Raw genomic sequence first — 9621 nt, forward strand, 5'->3', positions numbered from 1 at the left:
GGATATTATATATATATATAACCTTTTTCATAAATAAATCATGATTATTAGCACTTAATTAGCATTGCATGCTTCATTCTTGGATGGTACAAGAGATAGCACCGAGGGTGAAAAGAAAGAAACTGTGAACTTTCCAAAAATTTTCGGTTTCGATTTCTTGAGATCCGTAACTCTAATAAAAAATTTAATCTAATAAAAGTGTTCGTATTCTTCTCCTCTACACGTTGACGCCACTTTTGATTGGTGAAATTTGACGGTGACGTAACTTCCCTACCACTTTTGATTGGTGAAAGTACTTGAGTTCGACCAACTGGAGTTCTAGGAGGTACAAACGATTTTTGACACTTGCTTTTTCGACATCCCGATCAGAAAGCTTCTCCTTAACCTCGAGTATTTTCATTTCTTACGGAGGTATGGTTTTGGTAAATTCTCACCGATTAAATTTGTATTGGATAAGTGAATGGTTGTTATGATTGATTATTGATGGAGTTTGATTGACTTTATATTGAATTTTGTTGATATATTGTTATATGTGATTAAACTTGTGATTTGGTTATGTTTGTGCTGCCCAAACTGTGATAATGAGGCTAATTTGGGGCTGTCATTGTGCTAGTTTTTGAACAAAGTAGGTGAGGTTTAATGCCCGAGGAATTAAATTAAAAGTTGTGAAAAATCGGTAACCGTAAAACTCATAAACGGATTAAGATTTAAATGTATATTTTAATATAAATATTATTTATTTACCATTTAAATTATTCTATTTATATTATTATTAATATTTTATTACGAATATTAATTAGTAGAGATATTATTAATATTATTATAAGTCAGAGAAGAGCAAACAGAGTGATCTTAAAAGCTTTAGAGAATGCAAACTTTAATTAAAGTGTTATATAATTCTTTTTCATAAGACACTTAGGGAAAGGCGAGGGAAGAATATGAAGTTGAGTTATGATAAAGGATTAAAAGATTAAAGAAAAGAAGAAGAGAGAAAAGAAGAGGAAAGAAGGATATTAAAGAAACCTCTGCCACAGAAGAGCAGAGATCAAAGATTAAAAGAATCTAAAGAACCTCTGCCACAGGAGAGTAGAGAAAAGAAAAGAAAGAAAGAACGAGCAGAGATGATTGTTTACCTACTGAAAACGAGCAGAGATATGGTGGTGAGTCCACTGAGATTTGCTTCCAGAGATACATCGGCCAATTCAGGGGATGGTCATACCTGTAAGACAGAGATTGCTTACAGAGGTTATCGCTACATACATTGGCTAGAGAGAGCCTCACCTGTAAGACAGAGGTTGCTTACAGAGGTTATGTTTGTATACATCGGCTCAAGAGAGTCGCACCTGTAAAACAGAGGTTTCTTACAGAGGTTATGACACGGGAAACCAAACTCAGACAAGGGTTGCTGAGTTGCGTCGGGAGCGGGTCGAAACCGACAAATGAGATCATTACCTGCACTAGGGATAGACATGCATCATACTTGTTTGCGCACATTTGTTTGTGAGTGTGTTTTCTATGATTGTGTGTGCTTGTGATTGGGTTTTGTGTTTTATAATTGTTGAATTGGCTTGTACTTTGTTAATTGTTGTTGCTGACGAAGTATATATAAAATGGATATAACTATACACCCCGACCCTACTAGGAACTCCCCAATTTTTACCCCTTATTTCTACCCCTTTCAGCTACAGGCGCGAAGACTTAGTGCGGAACTACAAGAGTATAGAAGAATCTGTTTACAAGTTGACTTCTTAGATTTTATTTTTCCCTCGTTATTTATTGTTTTTATTTTTTTAGAGGGTTAGGAATTGTATTTGAGGGTATTTGAATAAGCCTATGTATATCATGCTATGTGAATATATATATATATATATATATATCTTTGTGATTAAGTAAGTGAAAGTAAAAACTATTTCATTTTCTTAATTAAAGTTTCATTTTGTATTCGCGAAGGCTCAATATTAAATAAACATAGTAAATAATTAAAGGAATAGAGGTTAATAGAGCTCAGACTTTTAGTACGATCATGAGGTGCTAAAAGTTAGGGTGTTACATTATGGTATCAGAACAGTTCGTTCTTGTTAGAGCCTTGGGAATGGACTGACTATGCTTCACTGCATACACTAAGTGTTTGTCATGCAATAGGACTTGTCCTAATGACAAGAGTTTGAATTTTATATGCATGACTGTCTATCGATTAATGCTGTTAGTCAACCATTGCATTTCTCATGATATTAGGTTTGGCCAACTTAATACTGATGACATGTGTATACGGAAACACTAATGGATTGTCATAGACAAAATAGAATTAATCGGTGATGCAAATTATGGGTTTTGGAAACGTTAGAAGTTGCATCTCGGGGTTGCTCGGTCACGTATCTTGTTCTTTCATGGTTTATCTTGAAGTTTTATTTGGGGTTTCTTTCTTGGAAAGTGAACTAATTATTCCCCAATCTTGTTCCTTGTGCATATGCTATTTTCATTTGATCTTAACCGCATACGTTTACTTGAATTCCCTGAGATATCTACTTTTTTTAAGATGCGATTTGGTTCTTTTGCTTCATGTCTTGCATCTTATGTATATCTCATTCTGATTAAATTTGGTTCTTTTGAAGTTCTTGTCTCGAACCTTACATTCTGAATTATTCTCTACTTGATAGCGTTCTTAAACATTCTCTTGAATTCCTGTGAACCCCATCCATAAATTTTGTTCTTCTCTTCCTAAGTTTGATATCCTTTTAGGTAACTCAAGCTTGTTTTAGAGTAATATGCGATTCCTTGGATATCTGCCTTGTGCTGTTTAAACTCATTTTCTTGGCTCATGTATTCTTTGATGTAACTTTGGACTTGTTGATGCATCAAAGAGAAACGTAAAAATCTTTGTGAACATTGTCCTTGTTGCTTGTCCTTTCTCTGAGGTCTTCTATCCTTTTGAGTGACTTGAGACTTGTTTTGGTGACATGTGCGATCGTTAAATATAGCAAGAGATATGTTAGTTCTTTAGGATACGTTGTGCGGACGCGAAAGTTGGAGTTTATAAGTGTGCAACGTCACAGGATGTTGAGGAGCTTGATTCTTGCGAAGGAGTTTTGTTGATGTTAGACTTGTGCCTGTTAGTGGGTTGCGGAGTGTTTAATGAGGTTAAGAATTCGCGGAGAATCTGTTTAATATGGTATGGTTGGGAATGGCGAAGTTATGTCATGTTGAAGTTTAGGCAGCTGAAGCTCTAAAGTTGGTATGAGTTTAGTGTGCAAATGATATACTCGTCGTTCTAATACCAGCCTACCTTGTAATCTTTTAATATGTTCAAAAGTAAAGCTAGTTTGAATATCCACCTTATTGAGCCGCTCGAGCCGGTCGGTCAGAACACAACCTGGACTGGGCCGTAACAGTGTCCCCAACGCTCCTACTACGGTCATGAATGCCGTTGTTGGCACGTTAAGCTCCCCTTCCTATGTTGTCGGTTGGTCGAGCTGCCGTTAGTTGTGGTGAGGGCGTGCCCCCTACGCGCGAGTGAGGCTCGTCGCCTAGGGGAATTATCCCACGTCACCTTGATTTCTGCGCCGAACATTTAATGCCATTGATGATTGATTTAAACCCCGCGTGAAAAGACAATTATGCCCTTGTCTTTCGCGTTTCTTCATGCGTCAGTTTTCTTTTTGGTTTTCCTTCATTTTCGCGTCCAGTTCTTCCACTATCATTACGTTTCTTCCGTTTCCTCTCATCTTCTCCAAGTTTCTTGCTGTGAATCCCTGCTTTGCCCAAATCTCTCTCAGTTTTTCATCCCCCTTCGATCATCACTATTATCCTGGTAAGTTATCTATCTGAATAGCTTTGCTCTGCTGTTATACTACTTGCTTTCCTGTTTTGCTTCCGGACGTGTATTGTTTATTTGGTTGGATTACATGGCGTTAGTGTTAGGTAGATGCATTAGGGAGGTTACCATTCTAGAATGTTGGTTTTTTAGGCTTTACTTTGGCCATAGATTTATCCTTTGTTTGACTGTAGCTATCGAATAGGAAAACTGTAGTTTCTGGGCCATCCCCGATCCCCCGATCTCTTTGACTAAGTGTGAGTAGTGCCCCCACTGTAGGTATGGCCCAACATCCTGTTGCGCGGGCTTCCGTTGTGAGAGCACCTTATGATTGGTACGCCTGGGTAACTTCGAACGTGAAGGATTCCCCTAACCAGATGGACCTAGAGGAGCTTACTGAGTTCCGACAAGCTGACTACTTGTGTGGTGGGAGTGACGAAGAAGCCAATTACGAGGTCTTCGTCCCTGCCGCTCACGAGCGGATATACCAACTAAACCTGCACGCCCCTTGGATCGCCAATTGGATCTGTTTTTACAAGGCGATGTTCACCCAACTGGTAATGCGTATTCCCTTTTTCCCTTTTCAAATGGCGCTACTCAACCGGTGTGACGTAGCGTCGTCTCAATTGCATCCGAACAGCTGGGCTTCGATCCACTGTTTCGAGATGGTCTGTGAATACTTGGAGCTGCCGACCTCCGTCGAGGTGTTTTTATTTCTTTTTACCCTTACAAACCCTTCCAAGGAAGGGAAGGCCAAAAAAGGCTTTATGTCCTTCCAGTCGGCTCAAGGTCGGAGGATCTTTGCCCTATTCGAGGATTCCAACCATGGTTTCAAGGACAAATACTTCAAGGTTCGTCCGGCCGAGGGTCGGCATCCCTTTTGGTTGACGCTGGAGGGAGAACGCCGCATCTCGACCTACTGGAGCTTTGGGGTGGATGCGAATACCTTTACCAAGGTGACGTACAAGGGGCTGTCCTCCGAGAACAAGAAGGTTGCCGATGTCTTGCTAGCCATTTTTGGGAAGAATCACGTTAATCCTCATCTTCTTATGGGTGGTGAGGATGTGGTCAGGAATTATATATGTGGGTAGTCGTTTAGTAGTGTATCTGTGTTATTATCCTTGCTTAATCCCCCGGCTTAACGACTAACTAGTTTCTGTATTTTGTTTCAGTATCAATGGTTGGTGAGCAAGTTGGGCTTGATGCCTTGTTCAATACCTTTCTTGTTGGCGATAGCATCGATGAACCGGCTGCCGAGAACCAGGAGGTGCCCCCCAACAATCCCATCGAGGCCGGAGCTCAATCCCAACCCACCCAGGGTGAGGTGATCGGGAGTAGCGGTGGCCTGGATCCCCAACCAGAGTTCGAGGTGGAGGACCCAAAGGTAATTGTTGTTAACAACCCGAGGAAGAGGAAGCCGTCTTCTAGCCTTGAGGGAGTTCTCACGGTAATAGAGAAGAACTTCGATGCCGGACAATTTAATGATTCCCAACTGCTCCCGGACACGGAGGACTTCTTTCATGGTGGGGATCTCCCTTTGCAGGCTAGGTGGATGTACCGTACCCTGCTCTGGGGAGCCGCCATAGTGAGAAAAGTGGAATTCGCCCTGGTAGGGACACAGTCATTGGAAAATAGGCTCGAATCCTCTATTCAAGATAATAACAAATACAAAGTTAAAGTCCAGTCACTTCAAGAGCAGCTAGCTAGGGCAAAGGAGAACGTCAAGACCTCCGATGCTGTTGTGGCGTGGTTTACTGAGCGGGAGCTAACTCTAGAGGGTCAGCTCAACGCTTCTCAAGGCCGGGTGAAGGAGGTCGAGAAAGAGCGCGATGAGGCCCTTGTGTCGGCAACCGCGGCCAAGAATGAAATGACTGAATTAAAAAAGAAGTATAAAGAGACCGTGAAGCAAGGGAAGAGCGCCATCTTGATTACTGAGGAGGCCCTCAAAGCTCAAGTGAAGCTTCAGCCTCCCGACTTTGACACCTCCGCGGTTGGCATTTTCAAGACCATCAAGGATGGCAAAATTGTTGATATGCCGAAGAAGTGATGTGGTCTTGTTTTTGTACTTTGGTTTTTTGTATTATGTGGATCTTCGAATGCTTTGTTGTAGTAAACTTGACTGCTGTTTTGTTGGTTTAAAATGAAATGTTTGTTTCCCGCTTTGTCGGTAATCGATTTGCTTGTCGTTCTCTTACCGTTTTATTGGTAATTAGCTGTTCATTTATACTTGTTTACCGTTTCGTTGGTAACTAGCTAAGTTAGGCCGTGGCTCTTATCGTTTCAATAGCCGTTTGTTGCGGTGCTCGTCGCTTAGTGGTTCCCGGGGTGATCAATCCCGGGACACCGTGTCGTTCTTGCGCTAGTTATTTGGCAAGGTGACTTGATTAGTTTAGATATTGAAAACAAGACCAAGGGATGACGAATAATCGATAAACAGCTTAATTGAAAACAACTAGTCTCAAATAATATGACCATGAAGTAATGACAAATTCTAAAATAACACGATCATGAAGTAAACAAAAGGCAAATAATCCAACATAAAGCAATGCGAGTCTTACTAAACCGGATGACCCGGTAGAAAGCTTGCTCGCCTAGTGTGCCTCGGCAGCTAGGAATAGAATCTCCTTAGGTTACTTGCGTTCCACATTCTTGGGACTTTCCTGCCACCCAGCCGTTCCAACTTGTAGGCACCGTTGCTGAGCACCTCCTTCACCCCGTATGGGCCTTCCCAATTCGCCACCAGCTTTCCTTCTCCAGGTGTCGGGAGTCCCACGTCGTTACGTCGTAGGACCAAGTCGCTCTGCTCAAACTCTCTCTTGAGTACTTTGGCATTGTAACACAGGGCCATCCTTTGCTTCAACGCCATTTTCGATATGTGGGCCATCTCTCTAGCTTCGTCCATCAAGTCCTTTTCTACAGCTTCTTCGACTCCTCCCAAGAGTAGTTGTGGGCTCGGTTCACCGATCTCAACGGGTATTATTGCATCTACCCCATAGGTGAGTAGGAAGGGGGTCTCCCCGGTAGACGACTGCTGAGTTGTGTGGTAGGACCAGAGGACCGAGGCTAACTCGTCTGCTCATGCTCCCTTTTTCTGGTCAAGTCACTTTTTAAGACCCTGCAAGATGACCTTATTCGCAGCTTCAACTTGGCCGTTAGTTTGGGGATGTTCAACTGATGAGAATTTCTGCCTTATGCCCAAGCCGACGAGGAATTCTCTGAATTTTTTATCGGCGAACTGCGTCCCATTATCCGAGATAACGGCCTTGGAAACTCCAAACCTGGCTACTACCTGCCTCCACATAAACTTCCGATAATTAGCCGAGGATATGCTGGCCAATGGCTCGGCCTCTATCCACTTAGTATAATGGTCATTGGCCACTATTAGGTACTTGACCTGCCCTGGCCCAACTGAAAAGGGTCCTAATAGGTCGATTCCCCATTACGAGAATGGTTGGGAGGCCATCAGCAGGCTCAGTTCAGCCGCTGGCACCTTGTGGAAGTTGGCGTTATCCTGGCATCTTCTGCACCTTTTCACGAATTCCTTAGAATCTGCCATCATTGAGGGCCAGTAATAACCAGCTCTGACGAGCTTTCTGGCTAAGGCCTTCCCTCGATGTGGTAGTCGCAACATCCCTCGTGAACTTCCCTAAGCACATAGTCCGTTTGGTCGGGACACAGGCACTTCAATAGGGGTTGGCTAAGCCCTTTCTTAAACAACTGGCCTTGTAGATTGCATACTTGGCCGCTTCTCTCCTTAGCATCTTTGCCAATTCTTCGTCACTGGGGAGTTTGTCGCTTTCCAAGAAATTGGTGATCGGGTCTGCCTGGGTTAAGTGCAAAGCCACTGCTGGTTCTCTTACCAAATCTTGAATGAGAGATCGGTTCCCCGTTCTTGGCTTTGTGCTTGCCAGTTTTAATAGAAGGTCTGCCCGTGTGTTCCTCTCTCTCGGAATGTGCTTCACTGTGACTTCCTCGAATTGCTTGCTCAACTCTTTGACTTTCTCCAAATATTTCTACAATAGTGAATCTCTAGGTTGGTACATCCCATTGATCTGTGAAGTCACGACCTGTGGATCGCTGCATATCTCTAGTCTAGTGGCTTCGACCTCTTTTGCCAGAACTAGGCCGTCTAGAAGAGCCTCGTATTCCGCTTGATTGTTCGATACCAGGAATTCGAACTTGACTGACTGCTCATATACGACTCCGGTTGGACTTTCCAGAATGATCCCTGCTCCCCCAAACGTTTGGTTGGAGGCTCCGTCCACATGGAGCTTCCACCGTGTGGTTGGTGTCTCAGAAGCGTTTCCTGTCACTTCTACCAGGAAGTCAGTCATGGCTTGAGCCTTAATCGCATGCCTGGGCTCATATTGTAAGTTGTACTGGGATAGTTCGATAGCCCAAGTCATCATCCTACCCGCCAAGTCGGGTTTTTGGAGTACTTGGCAGATTGCCTTATCCGTCCTGACGATTACCTGATGTCCTTGGAAGTATTGTCGTAGCCTACGGGAGGAGGTCAGGAGGGCATACGCTAGCTTCTCCAGCTTACTGTACCTCCGCTCCACTCCTTGTAGTGCTTTACTTACAAAATAGATCGGTTGCTGGATCTTTCCTTCTTCACGCACTAAGACCGCCGCCAGCGCCTCATCGGTGATCGCCAAGTACAGGTATAGCGCTTCTCCGCTCTTAGGCTGCCGAGATTGTCTCCTTGAAGTACTTGAAGGCTTCTTCACACGCCGGGGTCCACTCGAACGCTATCCCCTTCTTCATCAAGTTGAAGAATGGCAGAGCCTTAGCAGCTGACGCCCCGAGAAAGCGGGATAGCGCAGTGAGTCTTCCTGCTAACCTCTGGACATCCTTTACACACCCCGGGCTCTTCATTTGTAGAATTGCTTCACACTTTTCCAGGTTAGCCTCTACTCATCTTTGGGTTATCATAAACCCCAAGAATTTCCCAGCTTCCATGGCGAAGGCGCACTTGAGCGGATTAAGCCTCATGCCGTGTCGCCAAAGAGAGGCGAACACGTTCTCTAGGTTGCCGATGAGGTCCTCAGCTTTGGTGGTCTTTACCAGAATATCATCTATGTATACTAATGAGCGGATAATTTATACGCTTTTTGGCATTATTTTTAGTAGAATCTGGTTACTTTTAGGGATGTTTTCATTAGTTTTTATGCTAAATTCACATTTCTGGACTTTACTATGAGTTTGTGTGTTTTTCTGTGATTTTAGGTATTTTCTGGCTGAAATTGAGGGACTTGAGCAAAAATCAGATTCAGAGGTTGAAGAAGGACTGCTGATGCTGTTGGATTCTGACCTCCCTGTACTCAAAGTGGATTTTCTGGAGCTACAGAACTCAAAATGGCGCGCTTCCAATTGTGTTGGAAAGTAGACATCCAGAGCTTTCCAGCAATTTATAATAGTCCATACTTTGAACGAGTTTAGACGACGTAAAAGAGCGTTGAACGCCAATTCTACGCTGCTGTCTGGAGTTAAACGCCAGAAACAAGTCACAAACCAGAGTTGAACGCCAGAAATACGTTACAGCCTGGCGTTCAACTCCAGAAAGAGCCTCTGCACGTGTAACATTCAAGCTCAGCCCAAGCACACACCAAGTGGGCCCCGGAAGTGGATTTATGCATCAATTACATACTTATGTAAACCCTAGTAGCTAGTTTATTATAAATAGGACTTTTTACTATTGTATTAGACATCTTTGATCAGTTGTATGCTATCTTAGATCACATTTTGGGGGCTGGCCATTCGGCCATGCCTGGACATTTCACTTATGTATTTTCAACGGTAGAGTTTCT

This window comes from Arachis ipaensis, chromosome B09, assembly GCF_000816755.2.
Source record: "Arachis ipaensis cultivar K30076 chromosome B09, Araip1.1, whole genome shotgun sequence".
Lineage (NCBI taxonomy): Eukaryota > Viridiplantae > Streptophyta > Magnoliopsida > Fabales > Fabaceae > Arachis > Arachis ipaensis.